This window comes from Athene cunicularia (genome assembly GCF_003259725.1).
Source record: "Athene cunicularia isolate RWA chromosome 2 unlocalized genomic scaffold, athCun1 chr2_part1, whole genome shotgun sequence".
NCBI classification, from domain to species: Eukaryota; Metazoa; Chordata; class Aves; order Strigiformes; family Strigidae; genus Athene; species Athene cunicularia.
This window is the reverse complement of record NW_020799095.1, coordinates 14,267,711-14,287,108: the sequence shown is the minus strand read 5'-3', so window position 1 is coordinate 14,287,108 and position 19,398 is coordinate 14,267,711. Positions and strand designations below refer to the sequence as shown.

The 19,398-nt window shown below is 34.8% G+C and overlaps 1 protein-coding gene across 4 annotated transcripts in view; it reads right to left on the bottom strand.

The window, feature by feature from the left end:
- Nucleotides 1-19,398, bottom strand: part of TBC1D5 (TBC1 domain family member 5) — a 325,748-nt gene that overhangs the window by 192,400 nt on the left and 113,950 nt on the right. For 2 of the 4 annotated variants that reach the window (XM_026842526.1, XM_026842528.1), the window contains one exon: nucleotides 13,723-13,781. The exons of the other annotated variants lie outside the window; for them this stretch is intronic. The gene's annotated coding sequence lies outside the window, so the exon portion shown is untranslated. The remainder of the gene's footprint in view (nucleotides 1-13,722; nucleotides 13,782-19,398) is intronic. 4 annotated transcript variants of the gene reach the window in all.

The following is a 19,398-nucleotide window of genomic DNA, read 5'->3' as shown; positions in this document are numbered from 1 at the left end:
CTGAGTTTTAAATATCACTTACTGTAACTGCATAGTTTAACATCTTAACTCCAAGAAAATAATATTTAAAAAGAAATGTACAAACACAAAGAGAAACAGGATAGAATATAGAATGAATATAGAATATAGAATATAGAATATAGAATATAGAATATAGAACAGACCTACACTTTCAGGATTGGTATATTATCAATTCAGAAATCACTAATTATGCTTTTTCTTTGGTGCTTACAAGGCATGGAATTGAGCATATATGCTTTATACCTTCAGTTTACTGTCAATAAATGAATGACAATGAATGAGGACTAGGATTCTTAAGACATTTCTAGTTTTATATACTACCCAAAACCCAACCAACCAACCAACCAAATAAATGAAAAAAACCACCCAGAGAACACACCAAAAGCTAAATAATAAACAAAGGTAGTTGGGCCACTGTTAGGCATTTTCTTCAAACCAATGCACCCAGACCATTTCTGAAAGGATGCTCTCTCAGCTGTATCCCTCATGTGTTTTATCCTTTATTTGCCTCGACATCTATGTTACTGTTATGCTAAAATCATCGTGCCATCATCTCTCACTACTTTTTAGCTCGAAGAGAACATCTGAAGCTCTTGGGAACAAGCAGCCAGAACTGAGGGAAGGTAGGACTGACCATTTTTGCAGTGATACACATTTATATCAAATTATTACAATCTTATAACCATATGATAAAATACACCATTAAAACACAGAATTGCCTTAAACAACTCTTTGTACATGCTCAACAAAATGTATTATGAGTGCAAGTGCACATCATGCGTTTCCTATGTAATCCATAAACGATATTCATAAAAAATGCATGAATGGTAACTTGGAGAAAAACATTTATAAACTTGCTAGCTGCTTAAATAACATTTCAATGTTTACCTTCAGTCTTATGGCTACATAATCTAGAGACGTGCTTATAACCACCTGATATCTTAAAAAAATAAATGAAACTTGATAGAACTTACTTATAAAAAAAATCCACAGAAAACAACTTTGGAGAAAGAGATTTTCATAATTTTCTCCTGCTGGAATTTTAGTTGCTACACTTGTTCCCTTTGCTGTATCATTGTAATTACCTTTGTACTGATCTGTTGATTTTGTCTTCACAAAAATTACAAGCTTATTTCAAACTGTGATGCCAGAGCTTAACTTTTTATTTTTACGGTTCTTTCAGACATTGATACATGATCTGACAAAGGCATAACCCTGAGTGCCTTTCAAACTGAGAACTATGTGCAAAATGACCTTACCAGACTTTGTAGTTCTAGCAGCCACTATTTAGTTAAGACACAATATGCTTCAGACTTACATTGTCTTACATTTCTAACATGATACAAAATTAGCTCTAGTAAGTTTATTCTTCTATATTCTTCGGTTCTGTATCTACCTTCTCTTTTTTAAAATACTCCCCTAATGCCATGCCTTTACAACATATAAGAGCCATAATTTACTTTACAGAGGGTTAGTGCAGTTTTAAACAGACAAATAGATTTAGTTTTGATACTTGCACAGTGATTTAATCAGTTACTTGTGTTTTGTTTATGGATACATTTGATTAGTATAAAAAAAAAATCACTGTCTATTAGTCTTGTCACTCCTTAGTCCAAGCAATTTTCTTTACAGTTTTATACTTAAGTTCTTTTCAGATCTTCAAACAAAGAGCAAAGAGATCTATTAAACAATTATGATCACACTTGGGATCTTACTCTGAGACAGATTAATTCTTTACAGGTTTGTAGTTGATTTGTAATGGCCTATAACATATTGTTCATATTAAATAAGATGCAATTTAAAAATTTTCTCAATGTGAAACAATAAAAATGCTATAAAAATCCGAAATTCAATTATTAGATTACAAGACTCGATACTGGCTATCTAGATAACCCTCACATCTCAGACAAAGCTAATAGTGTCTCTTACCTATTCCTACTTTTTTTATCCCCTCCAAAGATGAAGCAATAAAAACTTGAAGACCAGGCACCCTTCCCAGCACTGAGAGTTCAACTATTCTTTAATATACATGAAAAAAAATAATTAAAGCTACACAGGAAACATTTATCTAGTTAGGGAAATGAAAAGAGACACTAATCTACCCGTGAGCCCAAGGAAAATACAGGCATATAAACTCCTTGACTGGCTACTCTCCTTAAGTATGCAAGCAGGGGGAGTCCTCACGCACCACGGAGGAGAGCATCACCAGTCTGCTCCTCATGGACAAACGCACATTGAGTGAATCCAGTCTGCTTTCCAGTACGTCTGTGACCTGACAGCCTAGTTTCTCAATGGAGACCAAAAATCCCTCAAAAGATAGGCTTATGGACTCAACACAGAACTCCACTGGATATTAAAGGGACTCTATGAAGATACTTGCTTATATCATCTCTCTCTGTGACCTCCTCCATATTCCATGGGTGATAAAATACCAACCTGTTTCCATTAGAAAAAACTTAACTGATGTTTACTAACATCCACCTTACTAACAACCTCTTTCTACACAGCAGGGATCAGCTACTTGTTGTATTAGATAGTTAGTTTTAACATACCCATTCTAATTCAGAGAACGTTTCTTGTTCTCAGTGAGTACTTAGCTTTGAGGTCTGCTGCTTCTTTTTTACACATGAGGAAGTTTGTGCACCAGAGTTTACAATTTTTTTGCCTTCTGTATTAGCTGCTCTAACACATAATATTATTTCTACCACCACTTGCCATAGATTAATTTTTCTTACACAGCTATGCCTTCATCAGCATTGCCATTTTTCCTGTATACAAACCTGTGAATTTGGAATGCTTAAAAAAATAACATTTAAAACATTCAAAATGAAAACCACTTCTTCATCAGACTGTCAGTAGCAACAGCTTCAACTCAACCATACTTCATCTTCCATTAATATGCTTAACTCATATCTATCTATCTAGAAATACAAGACAAAGAGAAAATTCTAAGTGAGATATTCTTCTATCATTAGCTGAACTGCCAATGAAGCACCAGTTGTGTCTGGACTGGAGTTGGGCAAAACACGGCAAAAACATGTATTACACAAACATAAAAGTATACTGCTATAACCAGAACTGTACAAAACATCAGAGTAATCTGTAGTAAGATTATAATAAATGTTCATACAATAAACTGATTATAATAAGTTTTCAGTTAGAAGATGAAAAGTTCAAATTAAAAACAAACTTCTAGAGTTCTTTTAGCAGTGAGACTATTCACTACCATGAGAGCAGGTGGCAAGACTAAAACTAATCTCAAAAATTTTGATAAATTTAAAATCAGTATTTCATAAACAAGTTGAACATGAATACTGTAACTTATTTCAAGTCATAAGATGTTCATTTACCTCTTCACCTGCAACAGATACTGAATACAAATACTCAGTATTCAAAGGACCAGTTTATGGATAACAAGCATTGTTTCAAAAATAGTTACTAAATTATTTCAATTTATAAAAAACCCTAAAAATACTTCATCTAAAATGTTTCCCTTAATCATCAGTGTTTTTAGAGACTTTTAAAAATTATTTATTCAAACTACAAAACACACCAAAACATATCAAAACTAATATTTAAGATGTGAAGAATATTCATATTGTTTGGGCAAAATTAGAAAATATCATCAGTCTCACAAAGCATATTCTCAAGGTGCAACTGAGTAGGTGAAAAAGAATCAGGCAATTCTGAGCTTTTGCAACATCCATTTTCCCTCTCTTCCCATCCCCCTGTGGTGAAATGAAAGGAGAGGAATTGCAGGCTTGAGGAGGTACTTAGGACCACAGCAGAACAACTGCACAAATTGCAGCACTTGCCCCACTCCTGCTCTCTGACATCCTCTTATCCCCAAACGATCAAGCAAAAAAGCAAAACATTTTATGCTTAAAGACAGGAAAAAGAGAACCCGCTAATATTGAGGAAGAAGCTGAACAAAGCTGTTTAATCTTGGATATGCTAAAAATAAAAATCACTTTATATCAGTACCAGCAAAGCTATTGGAATATGACATTTCTGAAAACTACTGAAGCATATCAAAATATTTAAATAATACTTTGTATTCACTCTATCAGACTGTATCAACCACCTTCTCCAAATTATCTTTGGGCCTTTTATTTCATGCCATATAGCAAAGTTTACCATTTTAATTACTTAAATTGATGACAAGTAGAGGAAATACTTGTTTAGCTAAGTGATAAATTAGCTGCCCTGTGAAGTCAAATTGATTAAAACGACCTGACTAAAAGCAAGTGTCTGATGTGGTAATGGTCTTATGCATGTTTTGTTAAGTTTGGCAGCATCATGTTATGAAGGTTCACAATTCTGCCCCTCATTTGCAGCTTATGAAGTAATCAAGCAATGTTAGCACACAGAAGTAAGGATTCTACAGAATGTGAAAACATTTTAAAGTAGATAAGGAATTATTAGGAGAATAAACTTGCATGGTGTTTATTTAAAACAATGAAGTACATTGTTTTAAATAATAAACAATGTTTTATATAAGAACAATTTTAAAGCATAGAAGACTTGTAAATAATCTAGAAACAGTTCCAGACCCTGGGTTTTCTTTCAATGGCAAAATATTCTGGGCCTGAAATTATTCCTCCCAAATTAGGAAAAAAAAAAGTCATGTTTTCTCTGAATAGAGGATTGAGCAGGAGACAGTCCTGAGCATGAACTTTGGAAAATGAGGACCATTTGGTATATTTCAGGCTGGGTACTTGTTATTAAGACACTCATTAATAGGCATTTTTGAAAATTTTGCCCAACCTGTAATGTTAACTGCTTTATTCTTTGCTCTGGCAGTGATTTTTACTGTGGACCACCGATATTTCATAGCACTGAGCTCTTCTACTCTCCATACCTGAGCCCTTTACTACTACCACCTCTGTTTAAATACAGAAGATATTAGTTCAAGTGACTCAAAAAAAAAAATGACCCACAACAAAAATCCACCAAACCCAAACACTCCACCCCCTCCCAGTTTAAAGCTAGCTTCTACTCAGTCACTTCCACAGGTTGCCACCACCCGCTGAAGAAACACGCTTTAGGAGGAACACTTAGTCCCTCAGAAGAAAAGTGCACAATTTGACAAACTTTGGAGAGCATAAAGCAAGTCTGTTTTCTTTTATAAAATGTATCAGATTAAGTAGCATTAAAATAGAATGATGCAAACATAAAAATAGACTGACACGGTAGAGCAGATTAACATCATCCGGGGTCCAGAACAAAACAAACAAGATCATGCCACTGATGGACAGGTTAACAGCCAGTGAGTCTGATGATCATGAAATGAAATTAATTTTGTCCCACTTAATAACATTTCCTGCATTTTAACTTCTGCCTGTCTGATCTTTAATACAAAACCAGAAGTACGTTGGACTTTAAATAAGTTAATTAAGTATTAAAATCAATCATGTGAAAATCTTAATATTTAATATTGTTAGATTGTATATCAAAGTGGTTTTATTATTTATTTACTCCAAACCTTTCCAGAATACTTCATGTGGCAACAGGGGGTCTGTATCTCACAAGATAAATGCATTTACAATGCCAAATAAATTATATATAAAAGCATTTGTCTTAATACATGTCATTCAATATTAAATATCACCCATTGGTACCACCCTGAAACCCTAATCCATTTTTACCAACCGCACATTTGTATTATTCAAATGTTGTCTATTAAATAGTTGTCTCAAGAGCCACAGTAAAGGAATACATACCTAAGAACAATTATCATAGGAGCTTTAAAGCACTGTCTACAGATTTAACCCTCCAACTTTCATGTCTTACCAGTACTTAAACATGCAAAGTATAAATTCAGTGGTGAATTAAAATGTCGGGGATAAGAAACAACACAAATAGCCTGGGACCACGACAATGTATTCTCTTGGTAATTCACATGATAGTTAAAAACTTCTTTACGCTAGAAGTTAACAAAGAAAAAAATACCCACAAAACTTTATTGCAAGTAAACACTTTATATTCTGTTAGTATGGAAGGCAGGAAATCTTCCACATATTTGTTACAAGCAGGGAACAGGTTCACACAGTTGCTGGCTTACTGTTTTCTTGAGGTTACATGATTCCATAAGAAACTCTAGTTTGACTAAGGAAGAAAAACTTGAATAAAGAAGAAAGAAAATCCTTATGTAATGCTGACCACTATATTTAGTACCCATAGCTCCCAACCAAACTTGTCAACAATGTTTCCCAAGGTCTAATGCTATGAACAGTGACATTTGACATTTATGGTGAAACAATTTCTCTCTTCTGTGTTGAAAATGAATGAAAGTATAAACAGCATCAATCACCTTAAATTCCCAATGCTGCAGTTACATGTTCAGTGTGATCTCATCAATTAAAAAAAAGAAAAAAGACACAATAGCTAAAGCCAGTCTCAATTTTGCAGTTTGAATTTCCTGAAAGAAACAAATCCCACACCCTCCGCACAAAACTATACCTATTTTTAATGCAGGCTTATGTGACAGCTCCACAATGAGGCTGTTAAGATAACACAACTTTGATCTAACATTGATTTTAAACAAGAAATACCAGCAAAACCAAAAAAGATCCAAAGTCAACAGCTAAACATAGCCCCTGCCCTGAACACTCCTCCAACCCCCAGGATCTAGCTGTTTAGCAGCAGATGTGAAAAAGTTATGTTGCTGTATTTTTACTGGACTTCCTTTCAATTGAATACTCAAATAGAGAATGGTAAATCTCTTCCCATCATGTGATGCTGCTACGGCCTGAGCCGCATTAGCGTATCCATCCTTAGATGGATAGCACAGAAGGAAAAGAACCAGCTGCTGCAGTTCAGAAAAGAGCAACAAGACCTATTAAGAGACTAGAAATTATAACCTATGACATAAGACTGAAAAAACCTTAATGGTTTACTTCAGTGAAAGGAAGATGTAAGAGAGGGAAAAATGCAGTAAGATTTCAGATCTTTATATCACTCAACTTTGAAGCAAATCCCTTTTCTTACAGTATTTTAAACATGGGAAAACCCTATTCATATTAAAAAGATTTAAACAACTGGAAACCCATTAAATGAAAGAAATCCCTTGTTTATTTTATTTTAGAATATATTTTATCTACCTGGTTACAAAACAATTCAACATAATTTAAATTAAAGCTTTCTCCTTTCAAAGATAGATAAGAGATTAAAGTAGTTTACTGCTGTTTATGGTATGGAAATGTCTGCTTTTAAGTATTTAAGAGTTTTACTTTCAGGAACACACAGGCACCATGCTATGCTACACACTTTATGTTTTAGTAATACGTATGTAACTCAAAGGGCCATAGAATGTCAAGACTGAAAGAAATCATCAAAACAGTGAACCGGAAAAAATGGCAGCTTAGCCTGCAGCCTTACCCAAAATGATAGTAACTAGCTCAGACACTAAAAGTGTGTTCAATGAAATAAGTTTCTAGAATATCACAGTTTTAAAGTAGTAAGCAATTAATCTAGGATGCAGCTTTTATTCCTTCACTATTTTTAGAAAACAGTTTCCTACAGGGGTTGACAGAATTTTTATAGAAACACCAGCATGTTCATGCACGCACAGAGACATTTACATCAGATATTTCTCTTCTAGTTTTCTCTTCTAGATATGCAGATGCTAAAGCAGCATGGTCTCATGCTGAGGTACAAAGAAAGCTGGTGTAAGCCCCATTTGCTAAGGGAAAAGGACAATTTCACAGAACCAGACAGAAATTGTTTAGTATCTTGCGATGAAGTTTCCACACGACATGAAGAACCATAACCCGCATTCACCTATCCGATCCAATCCCGATGAGTGAATTCAAATGGGTGCAGTTGCAGAGGAAAACCAGGTGCAAGAGGAATGCAAAGAAAAGGTGCTATCTGAAATCTAATTCAGCTGTACTGCAATGAATGCAAATTGCAAGGATTTCCCATTACTTCTGCAAATGGAAGTGGTGGCTTACCTGAGTACATCTAAAAGTTATACTCAGAGGAAAAAAGCTTCAGAGTAGGGCTACCCCTAGTAAAAAATATGCTGAAGCTTCCCATCAATGTTCCATCTCACACCCAAATTCTCAGTCGCAAGACATACTCTTAAGGCACAGTATTCATGTCATGTACTACCTGCTTACATTGCTTCTCTTCAGCCTTGCCACACCACGAGTAACAAAAGCTGGGTGCTTAAGAGCCACTCTAGGGGCTCAGTATTTTTTGTAGAATACTTAGGATGTAGTGAATTTTAAACAGCAATACCTAAATAAAACAAAATAAAATACTTCAAGCAAAGGAAACCCCTAAGACTTGGAAACACAGGTACAGATAAAACCTGCTAAGCTTAGTGGGTAGGTAGACTGCATGAACGCACTTTATACCAAGATCTCACTACTGCTATGAGTAAAATTTTGGTCGTTTTTTATTTAGTAGGAATGTACCACTGTATTCCATGCTACTAAAAGATGACAAGGCAGGTTCTTTCTTTTGCAGACAGTGAATTCTGCTGCTCAGCACATCCTGCTGCATCTCTTGTTTCTGGTGTCCAGAAACTTAGCATTAATTTCTGCCAAGGTTAGTAATATTATAAATGGGAAAAAATTACAGTGCAATACTCTTCCTTCTTTAATAATCTGATCTCTTAATACAGTGTTATCTGTTACAACTTATTTTCCTATCCCTTCCCACTCTCATATTTTCCATTCAAATTTCTGAGCAGCTGGATGAAATATTCTACACTTTCCTGTGCATATACATCAAACTATCATGGAACAAGTGGCCTTGCTGAAGTCTTCAGACACAGAGAAGCTAGCCAGGCAAGGCCACTGTAGCATAATGGTTTCTATAACATACTGTTACTCAGAGGCATTTATGCCTTCTAAAATCCTTTCTGGGCAGTCCCTGCTCCTTGCCAGAGCATGTAAAACACAGGCATGGAAGTTACCAGCACAAGCAGCATGGTACATCAAACACACACTGGCTGTACTGCCTCAAAACCTCAAATAGGTGAAGGTCTTAAACAGCAAGTAGGAAAGCTGTACTTTGCAAGGTTATAGAGGAACAAGTGTCTGGCTATGAAAAAACCCAATAATTGTGCAGAACTTTAGAAATTTAGCCTAAAATTTACAATAAGATTCCATAACAAATTAATTCAGAAATAAGGATAAAATATATTGTTTAAATGGGGAAATATTAACCACAGTGAGTTGCAATTTATGAGCTAACAGGGCTTTTTGGTTTGGCAGTAGATTTGTCTTACCAGAAACATCTGCCACCAACAAGTTCTATTCTCTTTACCCTAAGTCCTGGGTTTATTTTGCTTTAGAACTAAACTTTAGTTTAGTGGGTCAGCAAACAGTATGCAGCAAGAAGCAAAAGCCTGGTTTTGCTTGGCATTCTTAGACAACACATAAATAGCAGGGCAAGATCTTAGACAAGACTAGAAGTAGGATGCTAAGGGTTCAGTTGCCCTGAGAATTGTGTATGCTCTTCTGCTTTCGGGAATGAAAGCAGAACAACAGGTATGAGTCTCTAAAGCCTTCTGATTTTTAATAGGCAAGACAATAAATTGAAAGGTCCTAAATATGTTAGGCTTAGTTGAGTGCTCTCTCTAATTCACCAAACACTATGACGTAACTGAATCTTCCAGGGTTGTCTGAATACCGAGGGGTTTTGTATGCAATCAATAAAAAGGAATTGGAATTCCCACAAAACAGGGAACAGATTTGAAGAATTGTACTGGAACAACAGCTGCCTTACAAAAAGCTTGCAAACGTTGAGGCTGAGCTTTTAAGCCCATTTTATTAAAAAAAAAAAACCAAAAAAACAGATGTAAACAAGATATGGTTGGAAACCTTCTTGATTAAATTTTTCCTATTGTTTTTAAGAAAGGCTTTGCAGACAGTTTTCTTGTCTGTGTTAAGATGGACCAATATGACTTTAAGAATAGTTAACATACAAATCATGATAGCATTAACACTTTGAATCCTCCTGGACAAAACATCTGTTTTCACATACTTCTGTCCAACTCTCCTGTTCTTCTGACAAATGTTATTTTCTTTCTCTCCAAACACATGGAGTATCAATTTGTGGAAAGGTAGTTTTCAGATTTTTTTTTCTGCTGCAGACTGTATTATCTCAGCCTTAAACTGGTCACATGCAAAGGCCTAGGAAAATGTTCTTTTTGCTATGTTGTATTTCTGGTAATAGTTGTGGTAGAGAAGTGACCTAACAGCATCCAGGCTATGGACCACTTAGCACATTAAGAAAAAAGAAATGAGAAATTTGAACTGGATCTAGAAGTAAATAGAAATAAATCAAGCATATAGACTATACGTGTGGTCTGTTCTCACTTTTCTTTCTTACTTAATAGTAAGGCTGTGAACCTTGGGGCAACTAAAATTAGTAGTCACTTTCAAAATTTTGGTCTGTCATGTATTATTCATCTTCTTTTTCTCCTAAAAGGAAGATGTAAGATGGCAGTAGCAGGTGCTCTTAGTTTCCTGATGGAAAAGGAGGAAAAAGTTGACTGAGGGGACAGATCTTTCTTCAAAGGAGAGGTGACAGACAGAGATTGCCTAGCTGAGATGACTATTCTCTGTCAAACGCATATTGCAATTGCACCTGTTGCCAGGAAGGCCTGAAGCTTAAGGATTTCTCAGGCAGGCACCAGATCCCCTGCCTACTCATAAAAACTCCTGTGCTTGGGAAGATCTTGTGCTTCACTGTGGAAAAAAAAAAAAAAGGGAAATCCCATTCTGTTTCAGCAGATTAATTTATAAGCAAACCACTGGATACAACAAACCCAGAAAACTAACATTATTCATCATTTTTGTTTAGGGGTTTTGACACCACCATCTTATCAGAAATGAAAGTAAAAAACCAGTTGAAATTAGTTGAAATAGAGAGAGTCAAAAAGATAGTTGAAATTAAACGATTTAGAAATACAAAAAAATCACTCCTTCACAATGCTACTCCAAGTCAGCTTTCTCCCAAAGAACCCCACATAAGACTCCCCATATCCATTGAAATAACTGAACATTTAACATTTTAACATAACACTTTTTAACATTAACATAAACACTTTTTAACATAAAGATTTATTTCTTTCAAATGTCACCTAGTATATCTGTATGAAGTTAGCCTGCTAGAAAGAACATTTCCTTGCCTCCTTTAAAGTCAAGACTGCCTCTGTATTTAGTGGAACTCTTTCACTGTACTGATGCCAAAACCAGCAGATGAAAATAGTGGTCTCACTTTCCAAGGACATACACACCGTTTGGCTTTTAAAAGGTAACATTGAGAATATTACCTTTTAAGGCTTTTAAAAGGTACCATTGAGAATATAATAAAGAATATTTTAACTAAAACTGTTTGCATTCTTTTTCTCAAAGCCAGTAGGAATGTTCATGAGAGATGTGCAGGAAAGACAGAGTTTTTGGTTTTGTTGGCTTGTTTCTCTCATGATCAAAGTACCATTTGACCACCAAGCTTCTCAGTTCATGGATAAAATGCTTTAGACCTTATCCATACTCTAACATTACAGGTTAAACTTTGAAACTTATTACATCCCAAAATGGCTACTTTCATGGACATGTGCCATTCTGTCAAATCTTCTGATTCATACTATCAATGGTCTTAACGATACCATCTAAAACAACTACACCAGTTTTCATTCCCATCAATAGTAGTCTCGGTGCAAACTGATGTGTGAATAATACTGCAATGATTTAACTTAAGACCCATTTTCTGAGTTAAAGGCATGTATTGCCATACCCATGCCAAGTCTTACACACATACGGCACTTCTGTACAACTTAAAATCAACTGAGCCATTTTGATTCTAGTTTATATTTAGATAGCCCATCATGAAGGAGCCCAGAACTTTACCTTAACCCAGGTCCTCTGTATGTGATATGTACATGCAATCTACTGTATCAGTCAAAATGGCTCACACTTCAGATGATATATACACAAATAAATGTACTTTACCTAGAGGTCAAAATCATTTCTGTAAGAGCACACTATATTCTCTTGGTTGTAGCTACCTCCTACAGCCATGAAGTATAAAAATTTAACAAGCTGCAAAATAACAAATTGAACACCATACAACAAGTTTCTTTAGGGTCATGCTAGGAATACTATAATTATACACTTTTAATGCTATTTTTACTGTATCTTTCTACCTTGTGGCCTATGGTGGCCTATGCCACTTTTATTAGAAAATATGGTTATGGGGAGGAAAAATAAACAAACAAACTCAATTCTGCTACTCTGAGTTCACATGTGCAGGAACTAAGGTGTGGATTTTGTTTTTTTAAGACAGTCCTTCTATGTTTTGCCCTTATTCCTGTCTCAGCTTTTGCACATATTAGAGTCTGAAGGGATCGCCATGACAGTGGATAAATTAGGATTTCACTGCTATCAAGTCTGAATTGTTTTTTAACAAAACTACAAATCAGCATAGCTCTGATTCGACAGAACTGTGATACTTTCAAAACTGCACTTTCAACACAGTAAGTACAATAGGTAGGACTTTTCAAAAATGTTTTAGAAATGCTGAGAAATAAGTTTTTTTAAAAGCCCTATAATTTATTCTTTCTTCAAATTTGACTGAGAAAATAAACGTACATAGCTGAAATAAAAAATATATATGACAATTCCATTAAATGACTGCGTAATGTAAGCGTGTGAAAAATAGTTTCTGAACTTGCCATGAGAGACTACAGAAGACTAAATTCTGGCTTGTCTAGAACTACCATTGATTTTATCAGGCAGATAATCAGCCTCAGTTCTATAATGTATACGGACAAAGGCCACTGCTCTAGATTCATGAGAAGTTCTGACTTGGAGACTTTTGACCTTTTTTTTTTCTCATATGAGACCACTATGTAATTGTTTTAGGAACCTTTCTATATTTCATTATTAAGCATATTTCTGGTAAAGATTTGGGAATCTAATTTAAATATACTGCATGTTACTGTGACTTGTAGGTCTTCAGTTAGTAAAAGCCTGCACTTTTCAACCTCACCTTCATCTCTGAAAAATAATTAATACATACCAGATACTGTGTAATAACTTATTGAAATATGCAAATAAAAATATTCAAAGGTCCTTCACTAGTTTTATGACAATGAACTCCATATTGTGATATTCCAAAGAACCCTAACACTTATTTTCTTAATTGTACACATGTATAATGAAACACAGGAGTAAAATCTTAGCTTTCTTTACAAGAAAATAGGATTTGAGTTCGAAGTCTAAATGTCAACCCTGAACATTATAAAATTATACAGAATAAGGAGGAAACAGGGCTGATAGTGCATATAAATATGACAGTGTATTAGGCTGCATTTAATTACCAGTTCAAACAAGAACCTGATCTAACCTTTGACAAGCAAAATAAATGTTCTGAATAATTTAACCAAAGCAAACATTTGCTGTTAAATGCTGGCTAATTATAGTAAGAGTTGTACTGAGAGGGGGAAAAAACCCAAAAGAGATGGTAATTTATACACTTCTTCTGCAATTGCTACAGCTATTCCTTGAAACCCTTGAATTTTTTTTTCCATGCGGGATAGCTATTTAGTATCTACTCTGGGAGAAAAATCTATGTTTAAAGGAAGAGGCACTGTATTAGAAAGAACAGCTTTTATTTACAAGATTGAAGAAATAGTCCAAATACGTAAAGTAAGGTAACATGAGTTTCAAGAATATCCACCTTTTCTATTGATGGCTTTCTGACATGAAAGGTTTCCATTTGTAATGCTCTGTATCACACTGGAAGATAAGAAAGGGTAGAATAACAATTAAGCCGTTTCCGAAGTGTCAGTGCAAAATCACACAAAAGCCTCATTACAGGGTAGGGGAGCACAGTTCAGTCATGTCCATTGCACTTCTGAAAAGAAGAGTAATGAATAAATTTAAATTATTTCTTTACATACATACTAGATCAGTAGTAAAATAACATAAAAAAGGCAGAGAGATTCTTTAAAAAACAACCCCTCTCAAATTATGTAATGACAAAATAATTCCACCACTATGAGTTTTTCAGATATATTATCTCTAGCCAGATATATTATCCATATGAAATATTGAGCTTGTTTCAAAAAGAAGCTAAAGATCTCAGAAAAATAAATATATGTGACAAGGACAAATATTTAGTCAGCATACTTCCAATATCAAACATCAATAACCATGAAATTGAAAACATTAGAAAAAAGGTGTTTTTTCCTGCAGCATATATGCCTTCCAGTTGTAGGCTATTTTTAAGAAATGAATGGCTTTTGCTATCTTTGGACCAAAAGTTTTACTTATGCAATGAAAAGTTAGCAGCAGCAGCAGCTGTCTATCTGCATGCAGAATTACTATGGTTCAGAAGAATCAGAAGACCATGAAAATTTCACGGACAAGCAATGTATGGTAAACAAAAGAAGCCTATAAATCCCTGATCTTGAATATATATTAATATTTGAAGGCTTTATATAATCTGCAAAGTAAAAAGTGAAAACCATTAAAATTATTAAAACTGACTGTAAGTATGCTCCTCTCTTTTCCCAAAAGTAATTTGCGTGCAGATAAGTTCTGGCCATAAGTTTCCAAGACAAACATATTATTTTTAAGTTACCTTTTATATTTTCATAAATATTTAAACTCTCCCTGAAATTTTAAATATGTTTATAGAGACAGGAATGCTAACATTCTTAGCCTCTTACAGTGAAAAAATAGGAATTGAACTATTTCTTGCACACTGTAAGAGAAACAATTTTTAAATGAAACAAATAATAAATTCACAAAAAATTTACCACAAATTGTTTACTTGATAATGATTTGGGTGGATTCAAGAAAGTGAAGCGGATTTTCTAGCTTACGGTGTAAATTGAATATGGGAAAATTGAGTTTGAAGGCCATTACTATTCTTGCTCCATAGCTCAGGATAAAGTCTTTAAACAAACAAAGTAGTAAAGAATTTGACAGGATCCATGCCTGACACTCTGGAGAAATTCAAGTACAGAATTAATTTTACACTGTATCTACTGTGTCATGCTAAATGGACAGTGAAATGCACTGGCTTTTCTTATGCTGAGGCATCCATAAAACCACATTCAGCTGTATTTGGACAGGACAGAGGGAAACGTTAGGCAGTCACTGGTAAATGCAATGAATCAACTCTTCTCCACTATTATACTGCATATAAAACTTTGGCATTTAAGCATAAAACTGGAACAGATCTTCTCTAGAGTTATTATGCTTTCTGTATTCTGCACTTGAAATGTTATCAGGTTCAGTAAGGTAAATTTCCCTAATTTACCTTTACCTTTCTGTGAATTAAAAAGTAGAAAGAAATAAAAATAGCCATTCAATTCTAAAATTTTATCATCTCAAAAATACATATATTTTAAATAAACACTGAAATGAACAAAACCAGCCGGGCCACAGGTTGCGGGGGCTGATGTGAAAACTGCTACTTGATGGGGAGCTCACACTCAATATCAGCCACCCATCAGTGCCAATTACACATTTCTGTCACTAATAATTTTCTGAACTTTTGTGTACTTAAGATGTAGAACATTAGAAATTTTATACAATATTTTATATTTAAATAAATCTTTCAGAAACAGTACTAGAAATGCTAGTGTACTAGAATGCTAATATACTAAAAAGAAAGCAAAACCCTCTTGGCCATAGCTGTGAGGAATATGCACTGTTCCTGAATATCATCTTAGGTATCAGTGTGATGTAGCAGGTTGTGTACCTGGAAAGGTGATTATAACCAGATAATTTAGATACACATGCATATGCACTCGGATGTAAACCAGCTAATCATCTTTACCCAGGGTGGCCCACCTGGAGGTCAATTTATCTGAGTCCAAAAGATATCTCCAACTAGACCATTAAAGGAGAAGAAGAATACCATGATGCTGAAACTAGCCAAGCTTCTTCCCTGGTTTTATGCATCAAATTTTAACACTAAACCCCACAAGAACTAAAGATCAAGTTAGTCCTTTATATCCATATTTTTGTGCAATAGAGAGAAATCAGAATTAGCAATAAAATAAAAAGCAGAATAGATAAGCCAAAAGAAATCATAGCAGAACTACAACTGTGGAGTTCTTTTTTGAACTAATCCAACATTTCACCCGGTTTGTTACTATAGGTAACAATTAGTTTAGTCTGTACTGGAAGTTTCCTCCATATTTTGGTTTGCACGTACTTGTAAGGTCTTCCTGAAGAGAATTCACTTTTGTGTAGAATGGTTTTGTGATGTGGATTAGCCTCCACAAGGGATCTAAACTGACAATAATTAATTCATTTTATAGAGTAGGCTAGACTTAAATGAGAAGTGAAAGGCCAGTGCCAGCAGAGTTCAGTGATCAGCCACTGTTGTTCTCTATATAATTTACTGGTTGAGTTTAAGAATTACAGCATTGGCTTGATAATCCGGTAGCTGTAGCATACTGGAAAGAGAGGAAAAGAAAATGCTTCTTGAGTTAATAGAAGAATTTAATTTTTTTATTTAAATGCAGACCCACATAAACTGCAAACGGAGTATTTATAATGAACATCTAAGAACACTGACACTGGTTTAAACTAAAATTAATTTATATCACTCAAATCCGGAAAAATATAATTTCAAGCCTTGATCTTATTAGGATACTTAACGTAATCTTATTAGAATGTGAGCCTCTATATATCAAAGTGTTTTATACATTGCAAATATCTTTTAAAGACCTCCAATAAACATTACTAAACAATTCACTACTGATCTCCAAACCTAGTTTCACAGGTGCAGATTATTGGATCTGTAACTAATACAGCAGGAGAGGCAATGCCTTCACACAGGCAATATTCTTGCTGATATACCGGCTGTCACATGAGTGTTAAGTTTCCAGGACTTTCTCATCTCTTAAACTGCCTGAGATTTAGCACAGAGCAGCATGCTTTCCAAAAGGACAGAGTACCTACAGATTCAGCGGAAGCAAATGGGGATCATAGATACTTAAAATTTCAGAAAATCAGGCCTGGTGCCATATACAAGAAAAACGCTGCCAGAAATGTCACTCACAGAATCCATGCCTGCCACTCCACAGAGCTTCATATATGCTTAATGATGGCTAGCAAGTACAGAGAGCAGACCTAGCTAAGGAAAAACAACAGAAAACCAGGCAGCAGGCAAGCAATGAGCACTCTGTCTGCATTCGTATCCCCACTGGCAAAGTAAAAGCAAAATGGTTAAGAAACTGGTAAGGCCGATGCCAAAAATTTAAATGTTTCTAAGGACTATAGCAGACCTTAAGAGATAGTTTTTAATCTCATTTGAAACAGTTTCAATACTTCAACATTAATGTATGCACATATATATTAATGAAGCAGACATGCTAATCCCCCCGATGTCGACGTCTGTGAAGCATCTTAGCTCTTACTTCCTTCACCATCAGTCGTGTGTAAGTAACATACTGTGGCAACATATGAATAGTTCATAGCTCCAGCAATGAATGTATGAATGAACAGTGACCTAAACGCAAGCAGCAATTAAGGTTTCCGTTTCTTCACCCATCAGCTATTGCATATACTCACAGCAAACAAGTGTGTTTTTCTGACATGCACACTTGTCTGTTAATAAGTTGAAGAACTATTTCAGTCAAGAGTCTTTATGTTTTTCCCCTACACGCTTCGTTTCTTGCTACATGCATTGGAGTTTTACTCTGATAGAGATGTTGATGACAAGCCAAAGAAATGGAGGTGATGCTGCTAGGGACTAAGGTAAAGAATACTACAATACTTTGCAGAAGCACAAAGGGTCTGCCGTTGTTTCCCTGCGCTTGAAAAGCTTAAGTGCAAGCTTTCTGAAAAGCTCAATGAGAGCTTCCAGGTAGCACTTCTATTTGATTTTAGTACGCAGTTACACATCCCTTTCAAGACTTTAATGTGCTACAACAAAGTATCAGGAAAGAGAAAAATTGCATTTTAAATGGCAACAAGCATGGAATAATTACAATATGCTCTTTTGTTTCCTGTTTTTTTTTGTTTTTTTTTTTTTTTCAAGGGGTGTATGTTATTCTTTAGGTTGGTTGGGTTTTTGTGTTGAGGGGTTTTTTTTTGTTGGTTAAGATTTTTTTATATTTTATGAGGGAAGAAGAGGAAGAGCAAAAATACCCATACAGAGCTATGCCTATCCTTTTTCACAGGTTCAGTTCAAAATAATTCTACTAATAATCCATTGTACATTATCAGTACAGTAGGTATGTGTTCAGCAATAAATTGCATTAAAATTTACTCCAGAGAAACTAAATTCCAGTTGCAGAATCTTGTTACAGGAATCATCTGTAAGAGTAACTCCTTTAAAGACTAGCAGGTACAATTTTAAGTAAAAGTAGTTCACAAAAAAATATTTTTCCAATTGTAAACAGAATGTCTGGCACAATCTTACCTGTCAGTGAAAACTCTACAGGAATCCATTTTTCAAATCTTTTTTCTCAGTTTAAAAACTGAATCAATTTTCCCTATTATCTACAATATGTGGTTCAAAATTCTCAGTCTCTGTTAGTTTGGCAAAAAATGATCTCTACAAAAATAATCTGAAGAAAATTAAGAAACCCAAACCAAAGAAAAGAAACAGATCCTGGGTGATGCTGGTACATTAAATGAGCATTACAGTAATGCATTTATCTTTGTAGAAAGTAGAGAAAAACAGAAGGAAAGCTATCTGCTTGACATAAGTAGAAGTTTTTCTCTTCTATATTAAGCTTTTTAGATACAACAGTGTAATTTTATTTTATTCTTTTTTAATCAAATAATCCATGTGCGTAACTGGTCAAGGGAACTAAGAGTCTACTAAAGTGCAAAGTGGATGATTGGCTCTTTTATTTTTGAAGGTTGCATCATGCCTCCTTGTGATTTTTAAAGCCAAAATTTGTAGGGAACATGTATGCAATAACTAATGTTTAACATTTTAATAAACTCTTTACATTACATGAACAGTGTGCACTACAGAAATGAACAACCCTCATCATTCAATATTGAGACTGGTTCTGCTGCTTTCAGCAACAGTTCTGAACCTATGTCATGTTATCAGGTATGTATAAATTTTTTAAAAAGCACTACATTTTACATTATACTGGTTTTCTCCAGCACCTTTCTATATTCTTAGAATAGTAAGGTATAATATTTCAAACCTTTGCTTCCTCCCAGTCTTTAAGTAGTCAGAAAAGTGCATATATGTGAGAATGAGGGTGTGTTAATGTAATATATACAATACTATATAGGGAGAACACTACCTTTTGACGATAGATGATGCTACTCCTTTTACTATAATTTCAATATAAGAGAGGAGAGGGAGAGCTACTCCTTTTACTGTAATTTTAATAGGAGAGGGGGAGGTGGAGGGGAGGGGAGG